General features: G+C 40.4%; 1 long non-coding RNA gene across 2 annotated transcripts in view; it reads left to right on the top strand.

The window, feature by feature from the left end:
- The window catches only part of LOC112442665 (uncharacterized), a 308,112-nt gene that overhangs the window by 109,605 nt on the left and 177,731 nt on the right, over nt 1-20,776 (top strand). For both annotated transcript variants that reach the window (XR_009491735.1, XR_003030908.2), the window contains exon 3: nt 13,592-13,747. This is a non-coding gene — a long non-coding RNA (uncharacterized lncRNA). The remainder of the gene's footprint in view (nt 1-13,591; nt 13,748-20,776) is intronic.

Here is a 20,776-nt window from a genome sequence, read left to right as displayed (position 1 = left end):
GATAAGATCTCTAACTTAATTATATCAACAAAGATCATTTTTCCAAATAAAGTCGCTTTCACAGGTTCTGATGCTTCAGACATGAGCATATTTTGAAGGTCACAATCTAACTCATTGTATCAATGATTCTGTTATTTAGGATGCTATACAGCAAGTTTTCTGGTGATCACAGTGTAGATAACAGGTCAATGAGCAGTAGCTACATCTGGAGAGTGGTCTTTCTTTTGAATACTAGCTGACCACCTGTAGGCCTTCAGGAAAGAGCAAGTGACAGCCCCTCGAGCTCAACTTAGAGAAACTAACACATCACAATTCAGGAGAGAGCACTGATAATGCTTGTGATTGAATTTGCTAGTAACTTTCAGGATGGGGATTTAAGGTTAGGTTTACTTTTATCTTAATGAAATATTTCTTGCATCCAAGGTTTTGCTGGACAATTCCTATCTTATACAAATTATCATAGTTAATTTTCATAGCATTGTCAAAGTAAAAGTGATTATACACATTTTGTAGGTAAGGATACTGAAGCTGAGAAATACTAAAATGATCACGCTGATAGGGTAGGGCTAAGACTTGGCCATGTTTCTGTCTGACTCTAAAGTCAGAATGCCTTGCTATACAGCTAGACTGCTTTTTCCAAGGTAGTCCAACCCACCTGGAAATACCTGCCTCTGATCAGTTTCTAGTGGTACTTGCAGTTCTACCTGCTTTGGATAAGTACACTATGGAAGAAGTAACATTAATAAAGAGGAAGACAGAGAAAAGAGTATAAAGATAAGAAAGGGGGCAGGAGAGAGGTGGGGGTTCAGAAGAAGTCCTCTAACTGTTGCAGTTTATAAAGAAGAAAGTTGAGGGCATGGACTGATACTTTAGTCAGTTTGGGCTGCTGTATGACAAAGTACCATAGACTGTGCATCTGACTTACACATAATAGAAATTTACTTCTCAGAGTTATGGGGCTGAAGGTTAGGATGGAAGTCTGAGATTAGGATGCTAGCACGATTGGGTTCTGGTGAGAGCCCTGTTCTGTGTTGCAGATGGCTCGTTGTACCCTCACATGGCAGACAGCAGAGGGAGGAAGAAAACTCTTCTGTGACTCTTACAAAGACATTAATCCTATTCCCAAGGATTCACCCCATAACCTCATCTTATTTCAATGACCTCCCAAAGTCTCCATCTCCTAATACCATCTCACTGGGAGGTAGGGTTGCAACATATGGATTTGGGGGGAATATAAACATTCAGTACATAACAAGTGGCCGAGAGATTTTCCAGGGCCTCCACCAACCAGCAGAATGGCAGACCCTGTAGGCTGCCAAGGCATAGAAGAGTCAGGACAGGCAGCACTGGGGGTCCAGGCATTGGTGTGTCCTGGCTGCCCCTAATCCTGGGGTGATTTTACTCAACTGGTCCCATACTTTTTCCCTGGCTCTCTACCACCTTGTGGTCCTATTTGAATTGTTGCAGATGTTTGATTTCTATGCTGGTGGCCTATCAACTATGTGGTAGATTGCACTATTCTTCATCCATTGCTTTGTGAGTTTTCAGTCCCTCCCTAGAAGCAGAATATCTCCTCATTTCACTGATACCGGGCTTGGTCACATGACTTACTTTGGTCAATGTACTGTTATCAGATGTGATGTAAACCAAAGCTTGAAATGTACCTTGAAATCAAGTTTATGTTTGTACATGTCTGCCATTGGCATGAAGACATAATCTAGCTACTCCATTGCTCCAAGGTTGATTAGAGAGACATGGAGATTATACCTTTTAGCAGTTTGAAACCTAGCCAAGTGGAGCCTAGCCTAGGTCAGCTGACTCCTAGTTAAACCAATAGATGCCTAAGTAATAATAACTGATCATTGTTTTAAGCTACTTTATTTTGGGATGACTTGTCATACAGTATTATTATGGCAAGGTCTGACTGATATATTCTGTCTTACAATTGTCATATCCACCCCTTCCCACCACTGTCTGCCACATTTCTGTTTTGGGGTGCCAGCAACACTGGCAGTAGCTATAGCTCCAGGTACTAAGGCAGCTTCTCACCACAGAGCTGAATTCCTGAGGGGCACCATGCAGAGCCAGACCTTTCATAGAACATACAGACCCTGGAAAGGGAGGAGTTGGGTCCTCTTCCTACCTTTTACAATGCTGTTACTGCTCTCTCCTGCAATCTCTCTCGTGGGTAAGGTGGTTCCCAGCCTCTGCCTGAAGTCACATTTCCGAAGGTGCATCTGCATGTCTAGGAAGCCTCCTCACTCTGTCTATAGGTTCAGCATCTGCCCAGCTGGTTAGACACGGATGTTTGCAGCTTAAATTGAATTGGCCAATTTATGTTGATCTCCATCCTTTCTACCTTTGTGGTTATCCACATCCAAGCCTTTGCTTCTAGCATTCTTGAGGGAAATGGCATCGTGGCAGAAAAGCTTATGGAGACACAGAAGATGATGATCAATCTGAAGTGAAGTGAAGTGAAGTCACTCAGTCATGTCCATCTCTTTGCGACCCTGTGGACTGTAGCCTACCAGGCTCCTCCATCCATGGGATTCTCCAGGCAAGAATACTGGAGTGGGTTGCCATTTCCTTCTCCAGGGGATCTTCCCGACCCTGGGATGGAACCCAGGTCTCCCGCATTGCAGGCAGACTCTTTGACCTCTGATCAGTCTAAATGCCTACAATTTCAATAATGAGTAGCCAGCCAGGCTGGACACCAATGGTTTTCTCTAGATGATGGGATTATGGATGTTTTGTAAAAACCTATTCATTCTCTTTTGTGTTTTCTATATCTTCCAAATGGGGTATTGTTTGAATCTGAAAAACAATAACCTCTACCTTAAAACAACAACAACAGCAATGAAACAACCTCACCACTTTGGAGGTAGGGTGAAGTGGGAGGGGGCAGAGTGGCTGTAACAGCAGCTAGGACAGTAGCTGGGGGTCAGCACCCAGTGCTTTTGGCATTAGAGGCCTCAGACTGTGGAGTCCAGCCCAGCCTGTCACTTGGTGCTGGCTCCCACTGAGGGTCATGCTTCTAACCTTAGCTGGCAGCTGGCAAAGGACACTGGATAAGGAGATGTGGGGAGACCCTAGGAGCTGCAAAGGGAGTATGGCTGGCTCAACCCTAAATCCATCTGCTCTATAGGGGTTCCTAGTTTTGTGCAATAAATAGGCTTTTGAAAAATTGTGAGAATCACAATTTTCAATGCAAAAACCATTTTATACGTGCTAGGGGAGTTTCCTGAATAAAAGGCTCCTATTGTGAAGCCCTGGGTAAAGTGAATAATCTCTACCTATTTTATCTTTGGCATAAATCTGTATTTTCACTTAGGATGTTTTGGGTTTCCATGAGAAAATAGATGACAGGTGTTCTGGAAAAGCATATCCTAGAACTTCTGCTGAGGGTTAATGGGCGGTGGCATCATCTCTAATTGGAAGGACAGCTTGGCCCTGCTTTAAGTCCTAGTAGTGGTGCCAGTGTATTACGTTCTTCCCAAGTCCTGCTCTTCTTGCCTGGAATTCTCTCCTTCTAAAACTGCATATGGCTCCCTCCTTCACATCTTTTGAGCTTGTGCTTAAATGCCACTCACCTTGCTAGAGGAGCCTTCTTCATCATCCCACTTAGAATTGTGACTCTTCATCACTGCCTCTCCCCTTTGTCTTCCTGATTTTTCTCCAGGGCACTTAACCACCGTCTGTCATACTGTATATCGTCCTGGTCGTGTTCACTGCCTGTGTCTTTCCCTGGATGCGGTCCTGCAGGACCAGGACTGTAGGCTGTTGTGTTTACTGTTGTGTCTCTGGTACCTGGCACAGTCTGTGCCTCAATAAATGCCTGTTAAATAAATTGAATGAATGAATGACCATGGGCATGTTACCTAAATTTTCTGCAAGTCAAAAATATAAATGAGTAAAGCAGAAGCTGCCCGTTGGCTTGAGAGTTGGGGAGACAATTGTGCTTGGGGAGGGGGCTGCGTTAAACTTCTGGGAGTGGCTCCCTTGTGTCCGAGGGGGCAGCTGCTCTACAGCTCCAGCCAACTCTTGTCACAGGCGTGCTGGCTCAATATTGCCAGATTTTAAAGCTTTTCTTTTAAGAAAGGCCAGAAAATGACTTTAAAAAAGTGAATTCACTTGAGTTTTAAGTGTTGGTAACCAGGACTCATTTTTACAAAACCCTTGTAATTGTGTAATTCAGACATCTGAGAGTCAGGTCCGAGAGGCAAGCACCAGGATGGGATTTCTGGACTAGACACTCTCCCTCTAGAAATCTATTTTATTCTATCCTGTTCTGTTCTGAAAGCATAGAGTCTAATCAAACTCAAACCAAATTATTTGATTTAAACAGGAAAGATTAGGCCATCATATTTTGCCTTCCCAACCTGACAGGGAAAAGTTTACTCCCTGGAAAACCACTAACTGTCTCTTGAATGACACATCTCTTGAATGACACAGAGAAAATCAACACACAATGTGGGAAGATTGGTTCAAGTAGCAAGGCAATGGGACTCCCCTCACGTTATTTTTCAGATTGATAGGATTTCCTCTATACATGATAGTAACTCCACTGGGCCTCAGCTACAGGTCACTTGGAGGGGAAAAAATTCACCCTTTTCTAGTCTATGATTCCAAAAGTGCATTTTATGCAGTTCATTTTATTCTCACATAATGATTTCTGCTCCTTGGCTGCTATTAACAGTCCTCAACGTATGTATCTGATACCTTGTGAAATGTCCCAGTGAGTCCGCTGGGATCTGTAAAGGAGTGTGATGAAGGGTGCCTGAAACAAACAGGAAAATGTCCAACAGATGGAATTGCTCTGATGACCTCCTATACCACGACCATGGTGATGAATGACTCTCTTTTGCCAATTATATGGGTGGTAATTGGACTCCTTCCTGCCACAGAACAAGTCATTTTATGACTGTGATACACTATAAGATATGGAAATATGGGCCTTGGGACTAATAGGGAACTGAAGTTGCTGGACAGGATCAGACAATATGAGGTGTGAGAGAGGAGACAGGAAATGTTGGTATGTGCTAATGCAGAGGGAAAATGGGTGGTGAGGGGGCAGAAGAGGTGAGAAAAGATTAGAGATAAGAAAAAGCAGTCATCATGGTGGGCAAGTATGGTCATGAAGGAGCATAAATAGACTGGTTTTAAACCCACAAAAATCTGGGTTTGAGTATCAGCTCCATCTTTTAACAGCTATATGTGCCTGTGGGCAAGTTACTCAATCTCTTTGAGCCTCAGTTCCACCGTCTATAAAATGGGCCTATTAAAGCCTCAGGGCTTCCCTGGTGGCTCAGATGGTAAAGAATCTCCTGCAATGCAGGAGACCTGGGTTCGATCCCTGGGTGGGGAAGATCCCCTGGAGAAGGAAATGGCAACCCACTCCAGCATTCTTGCCTGGAGAATTCCAGGGACAGAGAGGAGCTTGTCAGGCCACAGTCCATGGGTTTGCAGAGTTGGACATGACTGAGCAACTAACATGCACAGTAAAGCCTTCCTCCAGGGTTGAAATGAAAACTGAAAGAAATAACGTAGGTGTGCTGCCAGGTACAACGTAAAACCTCAGTACCACCCATGCTACCCAAGATTCTAGGACTCAGAATCTTCCATCGTAAAATGATAGCTGGTATTGAACTAGACTAAGGTGCATAGGGCAGACAGACTGAAACACAATCACACACAACCAGCCAATCTGATCACATGGACCACAACCTTGTCTAACTCAGTGAAACTAAGCCATGTGTGTGGGGCCACCCAAGATGGATGGGTCACAGTGGAGAGGTCTGGCAGAATGTGGTCCACTGGAGAAGGGAATGGCAAACCACTTCAGTATTCTTGCCTTGAGAACCCCATGAACAGTATGAAAAGGCAAAAAGATAGGACACTGAAAGATGAACTCCCCAGGTTAGTAGGTGTCCAATATGCTACTGGAGATCAGTGGAGAAATAACTCCAGAAAGAATGAAGGGATGGAGCCACAGCAAAAACAATACCCAACTGTGGATGTGACTGATGATAGAAGCAAGGTCCGATGCTGTAAAGAGCAATATTGCATAGGAACCTAGAATGTTAGGTCCATGAATCAAGGCAAATTGGAAGTGATCAAACAGGAGATGGCAAGAGTGAACATTGACATTCTAGGAATCAGTGAACTAAGATGGACTGGAATCGGTAAATTTAACTCAGATGACCATTATATCTACTACTGTGGGCAGGAATTGTTTAGAATAAATGGAGTAGCCCTCATAGTCAACAAAAGAGTCAGAAATGCAGTACTTGGATGCAATCTCAAAAATGACAGAATGATTTCTGTTCATTTCCAAGGCAAACCGTTCAATATCATGGTAATCCAAGTTGATACCCAGACCAGTAACATTGAAGAAGCTGAAGTTGAACGGTTCTATGAAGACCTACAAGACTTTCTAGAACTAACACCCAAAATGATCTCCTTTTCATTATAGGAGACTGGAATGCAAAAGTAGAAAGTCAAGAAACACCTGGAGTAACACGCAAATTTGGCCTTGGAGTACGGAATGAAGCAGGGCAAAGGCTAATAGAGTTCTGCCAAGGAAATGCACTGGTCATAGCAAACACCCTCTTCCAACAACACAAGAGAAGACTCTACACATGGACATCACCAGATGGTCAACACTGAAATCAGATTGATTATATTCTTTGCAGTCAAAGATGGAGAAGCTCTATACAGTCAGCAAAAGCAGGACTGGGAGCTGACTGTGGCTCAGGTCATGAACTCCTTATTGCCAAATTCAGACTGAAATTGAAGAAAGTGGGGGAAACCACTAGACCATTCAGGTATGACCTAAATCAAATCCCTTATGATTATACAGTGGAAGTGAGAAATAGATTTAAAGGACTAAATCTGATAGACAGAGTGCCTGATGAACTATGGAGGGAGGTTCGTGACATTGTACAGGAGGCAGTGATCAAGACCATCCCCAAGAAAAAGAAATGCAAAAAAGCAAAATGGCTGTCTGAGGATGCTTTACAAATATCTGTGAAAAGAAGAGAAGTGAAAAGCAAAGGAAAAAAGGAAAGATATACCCATTTGATGCAGAGTTCCAAAGAATATCAAGGAGAGATAAGAAAGCCTTCCTCAGTGATCAATGCAAAGAAATAGAGAAAAACAACAGAATGGGAAAGATTAGAGACCTCTTCAAGAAAATTAGAGATACCAAGGGAACATTTCAAGCAAAGATGGGCTCAATAAGGGACAGAAATGGTATGGACCTAAATGAAGCAGAAGTTATTAAGAAGAGGTGGCAAGAATACACAGAAGAACTGTATAAAAAAAATCTTCATGACCCAGATAATCATGATGGTGTGATCACTCACACTTACCTAGAGCCAGACATCCTGGAATGTGAAGTCAAGTGGGCCTTAGGAAGCATCACTATGAACAAAGCTAGTGGAGGTGATGGAATTCCAGTTGAGCGACTTCAAATCCTGAAAGATGATGCTGTGAAAGTGCTGCACTCAATATGCCAGCAAATTTGGAAAACTCAGCAGTGGCCACAGGACTGGAAAAGGTCAGTTTTCATTCAATCCCAAAGAAAGGCAATGCCAAAAAATGCTCAAACTACCACACAATTGCACTCATCTCACACACTAGTAAAGTAATGCTCAAAATTCTCCAAGCCAGGCTTCAGCAATATGTGAACTGTGAACTTCCAGATGTTCAAGCTGGTTTTAGAACAGACAGAGGAACCAGAGATCAAATTGACAACATCTGTTGGATCATTGAAAAAGCAAGAGAGTTCCAGAAAAACATCTATTTCTGCTTTATTGACTATGCCAAAGCCTTTGACTGTGTGGACCACAATAAACTGTGGAAAATTCTGAAAGAGATGGGAATACCAGACCACCTGATCTGCCTCTTGAGAAACTTGTATGCAGGTCAGGAAGCAACAGTTAGAACTGGACATGGAACAACAGACTGGTTCCAAATAGGAAAAGGAGTATGTCAAAGCTGTATATTGTCACCCTGCTTATTTAACTTATATGCAGAGTACATCATGAGAAATGCTGGGCTGGAGGAAGCACAAGCTAGAATCAAGATTGCCAGGAGAAGTATCAATAACCTCAGATATGCAGATGAACCACCCTTATGGCAGAAAGTGAAGAGGAACTAAAGAGCCTCTTGATGAAAGTAAAAGAGGAGAGTGAAAAAGTTGGCTTAAAGCTCAACATTCAGAAAATTAAGATTATGGCATCCGGTCCCATCACTTCATGGCAAATAGATGGGGAAACAGGGGAAACAGTGGCTGACTTTATTTTGGGGGGCTCCAAAAATCACTGCAGATGGTGATTACAGCCATGAAATTAAAAGATGCTTACTCCTTGGAAGGAAAGTCATGTCCAACCTAGATAGCATATTAAAAAGCAGAGACATTACTTTGTCAACAAAAGTCCATCTAGTCAAAGCTATGGTTTTTCCAGCAGTCATGAATGGATGTGAGTGTTGGACTATAATGGAAGCTGAGCACTGAAGAATTGATGCTTTTGAACTGTGGTGTTGGAGAAGACTCTTGTGAGTCCCTTGGACTGCAAGAAGATTCAACCAGTCCATCCTAAAGGAGATCAGTCCTAGGTGTTCATTGGAAGGACTGATGTTGTAGCTGAAACTCCAGTACTTTGGCCACCTGATGTGAAGAGCTGAGTCATTGGAAAAGACCTTGACACTGGGAAAGATTGAGGGCAGGAGGAGAAGGGGACGATAGAGGATGAGATGGTTGGAGGCGTCACCAACTCAATGGACATGGGTTTGGGTGGACTCCGGGAATTGGTGATAGACAGGGAGGCCTGGCGTGCTGCCGTTCATAGGGTTGCAAAGAGTCAGACACGACTGAATGACTGAACTGAACTGAAGGGTGTATGTAGGGCTTCCCTGATGGCTCAGATGGTAAAGAATCTGCTGGCATTGCGGGTGACCGAGGTTCAATTCCGGGGTCGGGAAGTTTCCCTGGAGGAGGGCATGGCAATCTACTTTCCTGTTCTTCCCTGAAGAATTACAAGGACAGAGGAGTCTGGCAGGCTACAGCCCATGGGGTTCCAAAAAGTTGGACACGACTGAGCGACTAACACTTACTTATGTAAGTATGTAAATGTAAATGCTTACAGAATTGAGACAGGTAGTGTAAATGAGTGAAAGCATCCAGGTATAAATACTGCCGGGACTGAGCATTAGGGCCCCTGCTGAGTAGAGGCTATTAGCTCTGCCGTGTGTTATCAGATCTTCAGTGTTTTCAAGGGAAACCTCATTCTGGTCTTAAGGTAAAACCTCCTGATTAATAAATGTGGGCACCTAACTCCTCCCCCACTTTTTAGAATGTATTGTTTGGGTTACCAGTGTATATGCAAGTCAGATAAAAGTTGGGTTATTTTTAGTTTGTGGGCTACCATTTCACAACCTCTAAAGGAAGAATTTAGAAGGATCGTACAAGGATTGTTTATCAGGGCCCAAGTAAATAATTCTGGGGTCAGATGACCACAGAGAATGTAATTTTAATTTGGAACCCAAACTGTGCCTTGAATTCAACAGAAAAGTCAGAAAACTGATGCTCCAAGGTCTGAGATTCAGAGAGGGTGCATCCTCTGTGGACTTGGGACAGAACTGAAACAGCTGGACATACACCAAATAAATGATTTTCCATCCTCAACCAATTGCATCAGCATCTCCAGGGGCTGAAGCTTCTCTGCGAGATTTAATAACAGCCAGTTTGAGAACCGCTGTAGCAAAGTTTTGCAAAGGTAATCTGTGGTTAAATAGAATAATAATTCTAATTTATCTGGAAACACAAATTTTGGGGAAAAATAAGCAAATTTTCTGTCTGCTGCTGCTGCTGCTGCTAAGTCGCCTCAGTCGTGTCCGACTCTGTGTGACCCCATGGACTGCAGCCCACCAGGATCCCCTGTCCCTGGGATTCTCCAGGCAAGAACACTGGAGTGGGTTGCCATTTCCTTCTCCAATGCATGAAAGTGAAAAGTGAAAGTGAAGTTGCTCAGTAGTGTCTGACTTAGGGACCCGATGGACTGCAGCCTACCAGGCTCCTCTGTCTATGGGGTTTTCCAGGCAAGAGTACTGGAGTGGGGTGCCATTGCCTTCTCCGAATTTTCTTTCTAAGACTGTTTAATTTTGTTTTGTAGTCTTAGCTTTCAAATTGGAAAATAACTAATATACCTGCCTTCCTCCTTTCCTTTTTAGTCAACATATTTGTATTCATGAACACATTAACATATATGTAGCTCTGTGATCAGTGTATACAACTAACATTTTTTTTTATTGCCGTTAGAGAATTGTATTTACATTTCTGACAATTTTAAACTATGGGGACTGCAAGTGTCTTGGGTTATAGATTAAACTTGGCCAGAAATTAGTGAAAGTTTCTTTCATCAGGAGGTGGAGCCTATTTCCAGACATCCTGAAGCTGGGCTGGCCTTCTGACATGTTCTAGCCAATAGTGCAGGAAAGTTATGTGTGACTTCCATGCTCAGACCTCAGGGACTTTGAGTCTTACCTTCTTGGAATTCAGCGGCCATGTGCAGAAGCTGAGCTGCCTGCTTGACAGGCCATGAAGGAGAACCGAGTCATTCTCACTGACAGGTCAAATCTCAGACATGTAAGCAAGACCATCCTGGATCAGCCAGCCTTCAGCTGACCTGTCAAATGAGGGTTAACAATGGACTGAAAATGCAGAGTGAATGACTCCAGCTGACATCTTAGAAAGTAGATATCCATAAGCTGTCCCAGCTGAGCCCAGCTCAAATTACTGACCTAGAGAATTGTAATTCATTGTCATTCTAAGCTATTAAGTTTTGTGATGGTTTGTTACACAGCAATAGGTAAAGACTTTTTTTTTTTTTAAATCACAAGAAAGCTTTCAGAGAGGTGGGGAAATGCTTGTTCATTATTTTCCAGGAGGCCCAAAAATTGGTGAAGTATTTCAAAAGTTATTCGTAAGACTGGGAAGTTATTTATGCTTTGAATAATGGAAAGTCATTTGAAGGAGGGGAGGAAGGCTCTGAGGTCTGAGGGGAATGTGGAACTTTTTGGGTAGAATGCTTTCAGCTGTAAATGGCAGAACTTGCAAATAAAAGTTTTTTGAAAAAAATAGACACTTAACATCTCACTTAAAAAGTCAAGAAGTAAGTGAATACAGGGTTCATGCAGTAGTTCAAGTTCCCAGGCTCTATCTCTTTTTCTGCCCTCCCATCCACAGTAAATTAACAATGTTTCTCCTCATGGCTTAAAGATGGCTGCTGCAGCTCCAAATTGTCCTACAATTATGTCCTCAGAAGGAAGGGAAGCTTGTGGGGGAAAAAAGCTCTACTTCTGTGTGACTCTTCTTGTAAGGGAAAAAATGCTTTTCCCAGGAGTTCTCAGCAGAATTTTTCTTACACTTCTGGCCCAAAATGGGATCACTTGCTCACCCTGCTGCAAGAGAGGCTGACCCAGCCGCAGTCTCTGCTGTGGGAGGCAGACTGCCTATAGGGAAGAAGGGTAATGGTGGCAGTTGGAAGGCAACAAACAGAGGTGGAACCAGCCTTTCCCCTTCCACAGAGGACAATGGCAGAGAGGACTGAGTGCCCTGGGATCCTGAAATTGGGCTATGAAGCCAGGAGACCATTTGGGCTATATAACAAATGTGATATAGAGAACACATAAGAATATCCCCAAATTATCCAAGATCTTAGGTCTATGAAAAGTGATCTAAAAAAAGAGAACTATTTCAGAGTTTCCATTGAGATGTCAAGATGCGGATATTTCATAGCTATTTGCTTTTTGTTGTTGTTGTTGTTCTCCACTGTGCCAAGAAGAAGCAAGTTTTACTTATCACTATTACAGGAAAATCACTTGTCACCCATGTACATGTAGAAATGCAGGTTACGTATATCAAGTATACAGCACTTTTTGTGACATACAGTAGATATCCTTTAATTATTTTTATTTTATTTTTAAATTTTATTTTCTATTGAAGTATCTACACATTAACATACATTTTGTTGTTCAGTCACTCAGTCGTGTCCGAATCTTTGCAGACCCCATGGACTGCAGCATGCCAGGCTTCCCTCTCCTTCACCATCTCTCCAGAGCTTGCACAAACTCATGTACCTTGAGTTGGTGATACCATCCGGCTATCTCATCCTCTGTCATCCCCTTCTCCTCCTGCCTTCAATCTTTCCTAGCATCAGGGTCTTTTCCAATGAGTCAGCTCTGCATCAGGTGGCCAAAGTATTGGAGCTTCAGCTTCAGCATCAGTCTTCCCAATGAATATTCAGGGTTGATTTCCTTTAGGATTGACTGGTTTGATCTCTTTGCAGTCCAAGGCACTCTCAAGAGTTTTCTCCAATACTATAGTTTGAAAGCATCAATTCTTTGGTGCTCAGCCTTCTTAACATACATTAAATATCTACATTAACAATGTTCTGGTAGTTTCAGGTATACAGTAAAGTGATTCAGTTATACACATACATGTATCTATTCTTTTTCAAATTCTTATACACACTGCTGTATTTAAAATGGGAAGCAAACAGAGACCTACTGTATAGCACAGAAAACACTGCTCAAATCAGAAAAAAATTTGCATAATAATTTTTTTTTTGGTATAATGATATTTAAATGGAGACTTTCAGCCTCTGATTTCCTTCCTCCATTTCTGATCTCTGAGTATGAGGTTCTTGAGGGCAGGAATATGCATGTAGTTATATCTTCGTTTCCTTAATGCCTATCATGCTTCCTGATATATAAAAGGTGTTTTTATGAAGTGCTTATTCTGAAATTACTCTAACGGTAACACAGAGCCGTTAGCTGTTGTGGTAAATGGCATTAAGAGTTTGAATACCTGGCTGACCACATTAGTGGACTGTGGAGTGGAGTCACAGCCCGAAGTAACAACTTCTTTTTGCTCCTTTGTGTCTTTGTGACAGAGGCAGAGAGAGAAGGGGGAGTCTCTGTTGATACATGAGATGCGTTGGGAGATTGTGTCAAAACCAAGATGGTGTCTTCAATAATCTGTGGACCTTGAATTATGTTAAGAAAGTAATTCTTCACATCTTTTGAAACAACCTCTTGTTTCAGGATGCCTGGTGATAGAGCTGAGAATGGATTTGGAACCTGAGGGAGATGTAATTCCTCATTTCTGTCAGACCTGCTTTAGGCCACCAAGGTGGTAATGCTCCTTCTAGACAGACTAGAGACTGTCTTCAAATCAATACCTTTTACTTGCATCTGACTAATTTTCTTATTTTTAAAATGAGTTGGCAAAGCTTTACAAATCACCTGTTAACTCTGACCAGTTACGTTTTATACCTATGCCAATTCTTTTACTTTTTTCTTCCCTCTCACTTTTTTTTTTTTAAACCAAAAACATCTGCTTGTCAGATTAAATTATTTGGAAGTCATCTAAACACAAAACTCTAAGAGACACTGAAAAGTTGGAGAAATCATTCTATTACAAATCAAGACGATGATGAACAGAAATAAGACCAATAGCAATTTTTAATCTCTTATTGTTAAATCCCTTCAATTTATAGACTTTTCTCTGTGGACTCTTTCTCCACAGCTTTGTGCATGACAATACCTGACATCATCCGAATGGCCTTCTCAGAGTGCAGTTAAGGATCAGAAAATTCAGTCCTGGGGGATATTAACAGCTAACTGAGATCTGCCTGGGAACAGTCAACATAATCAACTTAGACATTCTGAGTCCAACCCAATGGTAGGCTTTAAAAAAATTCTCTTTTTAAACTTTAAGGGATATGGACCAATAAGAAAATAGAATAAAAATAATTTATAATTGTAATTCTAAGAGATAACCATCCTTTCTATTTTGGTGAGTATCCTTCCAATCTTTTGGGGAGGAGGAAATAGGTAATATATATTTACAAAATTGGAATCATACCAGACATACTTTTCTGTAAGATTTTTTAAATTTAACAATCTCATGAACATTTCCATGAACATTTTTCTAATGAATATTTAACTCTTCTTTAACCATATTTTTATAATGATTATGCCATAATATATTGAATTAATCTTTTATTTTGAGACATTTCCATTGTTTCCATTTTTTTTTCTATCGTAAGCAATACTATGATGAATAGCCTTAGAGCTAAATATTTGATCATTAAACATTGGTGGTAATGTTTTTAGACTAAATGCCCAGAAGTGGGGTTAGTGGTTCTCCAACAAACCTACTGGCCTAGAAGTGCAGTGAAGCAGCGTTCCTGTAACGTGGCCAAGGGCTCATCATTGAGGGGCATTTGTATGGGGGCTACATTGGGGATATTAGGCATGAAAAGGCTGCCTGGAATCCTCAAAAAAGGTCAGTTTGAAATAGTCAAAACTCAGTGAATAGGGGCTGTGAATGTTTTTAAAGTAAATTTTGCTACACTAGTTTCTATTTAGTCACAATACTTGCTTGGTCTCGGCTTTGTGCTGTGGTAAACAGCAGAACAAAAATCATATGGTGGAGTAGAATATAGATTCCCCACCCCCCACCCCCCGATAGTCTCATGTGTATGGTTGGAAAGAAGAAGAAGAAAGAGGAAGCAGGGGAAGCCATCTGTTCTAGAACAAGAGTGGGAAGATTTAATGCTCAGAAGGATGGCTTGGTGAAATTTTTGGCCAGTCAAGCTTCTGTTTTATGATTTTAGGTTTATAATCTAGGACCCATGAAATCCAAAAAGTCAATAATTTAATCAAATCAAATAGACACTCAGTCAAAGTGGTGGTGAATTCTGCTCCTGATTGTTATTTTGCCAGAATTTTTTTTTTTTTTTTTGCATTTTCCGGACTGGAACCACTGTTTGCATTTCTTTGCCTCTTTTTTACTCTACCATGTGTTGTAATGTAATACATAATTTAGTAAGAGATTTGCAAGTTAGTTCCTTGGGACATTTAATAGAAATGGATAAATTTAACAATTAGTCTAGGTCTCTGGGAGCTTTTAAATCTTTTTAAACCTATAGAGTGTGGAAGTTAATAGTAACTTTTAAATTTCTCTTCATACCATTCAAAGCATATATATTTATTTTTTAAAAGTTCCCTTCCTTTTCCTCCTCTAAGTTTTCTGAGCTCCCAGGAGGATGGAAGGGGTACAATATCACACGAAGCCACACATGCTTGGCTGTGCATCTGCTTTGCCTTCTTATGGCTGTGGAGACCTTGGGTCAATCATTTACTTCCACTCAGTCCTGTGCCTATAAAATGAACACTTCATTAACTTCTTATTGTAATAAATGAAACTGACTCTGATTAATGTAATCCAGAAAAAGACCTATAGGTAGCCTATTGGGTAGCTCATGAAATGGGAAAAAGAACAAAACCAAGTTTTAGGAAAAGCTGGCTCACACATTCAGCTCTGGGAAAACAGGCAGCACCTGCCCTTGGCCCCAACCTGTCTCCACTCAAGGCTGGCTCCCAGAAGGAGGAACCTGATTGACTGGAACTGAGTCACATATCCTCCTCTGACTCCTCCCTCTCCCCATGGGGGAGGTACTGGCAATTTGATTGGCAGCCTCGCTTGAGTCACATGAAATGGAGGAAGCACACTCTCAGCAGAGGTAGGGATGCTGGAAGCACATGCATGAACCCAGAATAGCATGCCACAGCTCTTAGGAAGACTCCAGACACTGTCCTTATGGTCCTGGAATATGGTATGTCTCAATAAACATTAGTTACTGTCGTTATTCTTGCTGACAGAAGGCTAAGATTACTCATTGTTTTAGTAGGAACACAAACAAAAGATTTGAGTTTTGAGTTTTTTTTTTTTAATTTTATTTTATTTTTAAACTTTACAAATTGTATTAGTTTTGCCAAATATCAAAATGAATCCACCACAGGTACACATGTGTTCCCCATCCTGAACCCTCCTCTCTCCTCCCTCCCCATACCATCCCTCTGGGTTGTCCCAGTGCACTAGCCCCAAGCATCCAGTATCGTGCATCGAACCTGGACTGGCAACTCATTTCATACATGATATTATACATGTTTCAATGCCATTCTCCCAAATCTTCCCACCCTCTCCCTCTGCAACAGAGTCCATAAGACTGTTCTATACATCAGTGTCTCTTTTGCTGTCTCGTATACAGGATTATTGTTACCATCTTTCTAAATTCCATATATATGCGTTAGTATACTGTATTGGTGTTTTTCTTTCTGGCTTACTTCACTCTGTATAATAGGCTCCAGTTTCATCCACCTCATTAGAACTGATTCAAATGTATTCTTTTTAATGGCTGAGTAATACTCCATTGTGTATATGTACCACTGCTTTCTTATCCATTCATCTGCTGATGGACATCTAGGTTGCTTCCATGTCCTGGCTATTATAAACAGTGCTGCGATGAACATTGGGGTACACGTGTCTCTTTCCCTTCTGGTTTCCTCAGTGTGTATGCCCAGCAGTGGAATTGCTGGATCATAAGGCAGTTCTATTTCCAGTTTTTAAGGAATCTCCACACTGTTCTCCATAGTGGCTATACTAGTTTGCATTCCCACCAACAGTGTAAGAGGGTTCCCTTTTCTCCACACTCTCTCCAGCATTTATTGCTTGTAGCCTTTTGGATCGCAGCCATTCTGACTGGTGTGAAATGGTACCTCAGTGGTTTTGATTTGCATTTCTCTGATAATGAGTGATGTTGAGCATCTTTTCATGTGTTTGTTAGCCCTCTGTATGTCTTCTTTGGAGAAATGTCTATTTAGTTCTTTGGCCCATTTTTTGATTGGGTCATTTATGTTTCTGGAGTTGAGCTGTAGGAGTTGCGTGTATATTTTTGAGATTAGTTGTTTGTCAGTTGCTTCATTTGCTATTATTTTCTCCCATTCTGAGGGCTGTCTTTTCACCTTGCTAATAGTTTCCTTTGATGTGTAGAAGCTTTTAAGGTTAATTAGGTCCCATTTGTTTATTTTTGCTTTTATTTCCAATATTCTGAGAGGTGGTCATAGAGGATCCTGCTGTGATGTATGTCAGAAGGTGTTTTGCCTATGTCCTCCTCTAGGAGTTTTATAGTTTCTGGTCTTACGTCTAGATCTTTAATCCATTTTGAGTTTATTTTTGTGTATGGTGTTAGACAGTGTTCTAGTTTCATTCTTTTATAAGTGGTTGACCAGATTTCCCAGCACCACTTGTTAAAGAGACTGTCTTTAATCCATTGTATATTCTTGCCTCCTTTGTCAAAGATAAAGTGTCCATATGTGCGTGGATTTATCTCTGGGTTTCTATTTTGTTCCATTGATCTATATTTCTGTCTTTGTGCCAGTACCATACTGTCTTGATGACTGTGGCTTTGTAGTAGAGCCTGAAGTCAGGTAGGTTGATTCCTCCTGTTCCATTCTTCTTTCTCAAGGTCGCTTTGGCTATTCGAGGTTTTTTGTATTTCCATACAAATTGTGAAATTATTTGTTCTAGCTCTGTGAAGAATACCATTGGTAGCTTGATAGGGATTGCATTGAATCTATAAATTGCTTTGGGTAGTATATTCATTTTCACTATATTGATTCTTCCAATCCATGAACATGGTGTATTTCTCCATCAGTTAGTGTCCTCTTTGATTTCTTTCACCAGTGTTTTATAGTTTTCTGTGTATAGGTCTTTAGTTTCTCTAGGTAGATATATTCCTAAGTATTTTATTCTTTCTGTTGCAATGGTGAATGGAATTGTTTCCTTAATTTCTCTTTCTGTTTTCTCATTATTAGTGTATAGGAATGCAAGGGATTTCTGTGTGTTGATTTTATATCCTGCAACTTTACTATAATCATTGATTAGTTCTAGTAATTTTCTGGTGGAGTCTTTAGGGTTTTCTAGGTAGAGGATCATGTCATCTGCAAACAGTGAGAGTTTTACTTCTTTTCCAACTTGGATTCCTTTTATTTCTTTTTCTGCTCTGATTGCTGTGGCCAAAACTTCCAAAACTATGTTGAATAGTAATGGTGAAAGTGGGCACCCTTGTCTTGTTCCTGACTTTAGAGGGAATGCTTTCAATTTTTCACCATTGAGGATAATGTTTGCTGTGGGTTTGTCATATATAGCTTTTATTATGTTGAGGTATGTTCCTTCTATTCCTGCTTTCTGGAGGGTTTTTATCATAAATGAATGTTGAATTTTGTCAAAGGCTTTCTCTGCATCTATTGAGATAATCATATGGTTTTTATTTTTCAATTTGTTAATGTGGTGTATTACATTGATTGATTTGCGGATATTGAAGAATCCTTGCATCCCTGGGATAAAGCCCACTTGGTCATGGTGTATGATCTTTTTAATGTGTTGTTGGATTCTGATTGCTAGAATTTTGTTAAGAATTTTTGCATCTATGTTCATCAGTGATATTAGCCTGTAGTTTTCTTTTTTTTGTGGGATCTTTGTCAGGTTTTGGTATTAGGGTGATGATGGCCTCATAGAATGAGTTTGGAAGTTTACCTTCCTCTGCAATTTTCTGGAAGAGTTTGAGCAGGATAGGTGTTAACTCTTCTCTAAATTTTTGGTAGAATTCAGCTGTGAAGCCGTCTGGACCTGGGCTTTTGTTTGCTGGAAGATTTTTGATTACAGTTTTAATTTCCGTGCTTGTGATGGGTCTGTTAAGATTTTCTATTTCTTCCTGGTCCAGTTTTGGAAAGTTGTACTTTTCTAAGAATTTGTCCATTTCTTCCACGTTGTCCATTTTATTGGCATATAATTGTTGATAGTAGTCTCTTATGATCCTTTGTATTTCTGTGTTGTCTGTTGTGATCTCTCCATTTTCATTTCTAATTTTATTGATTTCATTTTTCTCCCTTTGTTTCTTGATGAGTCTGGCTAATGGTTTGTCAATTTTATTTATCCTTTCAAAGAACCAGCTTTTGGCTTTGTTGATTTTTGCTATGGTCTCTTTTGTTTCTTTTGCATTTATTTCTGCCCTAATTTTTAAGATTTCTTTCCTTCTGCTAACCTTGGGGTTCTTCATTTCTTCCTTTTCTAGTTGCTTTAGGTGTAGAGTTAGGTTATTTATTTGACTTTTTTCTTGTTTCTTGAGGTGTGCCTGTATTGCTATGAACTTTCCCCTTAGGACTGCTTTTACAGTGTCCCACAGGTTTTGGGTTGTTGTGTTTTCATTTTCATTCATTTCTATGCAAATTTTGATTTCTTTTTTGATTTCTTCTGTGATTTGTTGGTTATTCAGCAGCGTGTTGTTCAGCCTCCATATGTTGGAATTTTTAGTAGTTTTTCTCCTGTAATTGATATCTAATCTTACTGCCTTGTGGTCAGAAAAGATGCTTGGAATGATTTCTATGTTTTTGAATTTACCAAGGCTAGATTTATGGCCCAGGATGTGATCTATCCTGGAGAAGGTTCCATGTCCGCCTGAGAAAAAGGTGAAATTCATTGTTTTGGGATGAAATGTCCTATAGATATCAATTAGGTCTAACTGGTCTATTGTATCATTTAAAGTTTGTGTTTCCTTGTTAATTTTCTGTTTAGTTGATCTATCCATAGGTGTGAGTGGGGTATTAAAGTCTCCCACTATTATTGTGTTATTGTTAATTTCTCCTTTCATACTTGTTAGCATTTGTATTACATACTGTGGTGCTCCTGTGTTGGGTGCATATATATTTATAATTGTTATATCTTCTTCTTGGATTGATCCTTTGATCATTATGTAGTGACCATCTTTGTCTCTTTTCACAGCCTTTGTTTTAAAGTCTATTTTATCTGATATGAGTATTGCTACTCCTGCTTTCTTTTGGTCCCTATTTGCATGGAAAATCTTTTTCCAGCCCTTTACTTTCAGTCTGTATGTGTCCCCTGTTTTGAGGTGGGTCTCTTGTAGACAACATATGTAGGGGTCTTGTTTTTGTATCCATTCAGCCAGTCTTTGTCTTTTGGTTGGGGCATTCAACCCATTTACATTTAAGGTAATTACTGATAAGTATGATCCCATTGCCATTTACTTTATTGTTTTGGGTTCAAATTTATACACCATTTTTGTGTTTCCTGTCTAGAGAATATCCTTTAGTATTTGTTGGAGAGCTGGTTTGGTGGTGCAGAATTCTCTCAGCTTTTGCTTGTCTGAAAAGCTTTTGATTTCTCCTTCATACTTGAATGAGATCCTTGCTGGCTACAATAATCTGGGCTGTAGGTTATTTTCTTTCATCATTTTAAGTATGTCTTGCCATTCCCTCCTGGCTTGAAGAGTTTCTATTGAAAGATCAGCTGTTATCCTTATGGGAATTCCCTTGTGTGTTATTTGTTGTTTTTCCCTTGCTGCTTTTAATATTTGTTCTTTGTGTTTGATCTTTATTAATTTGATTAATATGTGTCTTGGGGTGTTTCGCCTTGGGTTTATCCTGTTTGGGACTCTCTGGGTTTCTTGGACTTGGGTGATTATTTCCTTCCCCATTTTAGGGAAGTTTTCAACTATTATCTTCTCAAGTATTTTCTCATGGTCTTTCTTTTTGTCTTCTTCTTCTGGGACCCCTATGATTCAAATGTTGTAGCGTTTAATATTGTCCTGGAGGTCTCTGAGATTGTCCTCATTTCTTTTAATTCTTTTTTCTTTTATCCTCTCTGAATCATTTATTTCTGCCATTCTATCTTCTAATTCACTAATCCTATCTTCTGCCTCTGTTATTCTATTTGTTGCCTCCAGAGTGTTTTTAATTTCATTTATTGCATTATTCATTATATATTGACTCTTTTTTATTTCTTCTAGGTCCTTGTTAAACCTTTCTTGCATCTTCTCAATCCTTGTCTCCAGGCTATTTATCTGTG

The sequence above is a fragment of the Bos taurus genome, chromosome 2 (assembly GCF_002263795.3).
Source record: "Bos taurus isolate L1 Dominette 01449 registration number 42190680 breed Hereford chromosome 2, ARS-UCD2.0, whole genome shotgun sequence".
Lineage (NCBI taxonomy): Eukaryota > Metazoa > Chordata > Mammalia > Artiodactyla > Bovidae > Bos > Bos taurus.
Note: the sequence above shows the minus strand (reverse complement) of the source record. Positions and strands in the feature narration are given on the sequence as shown.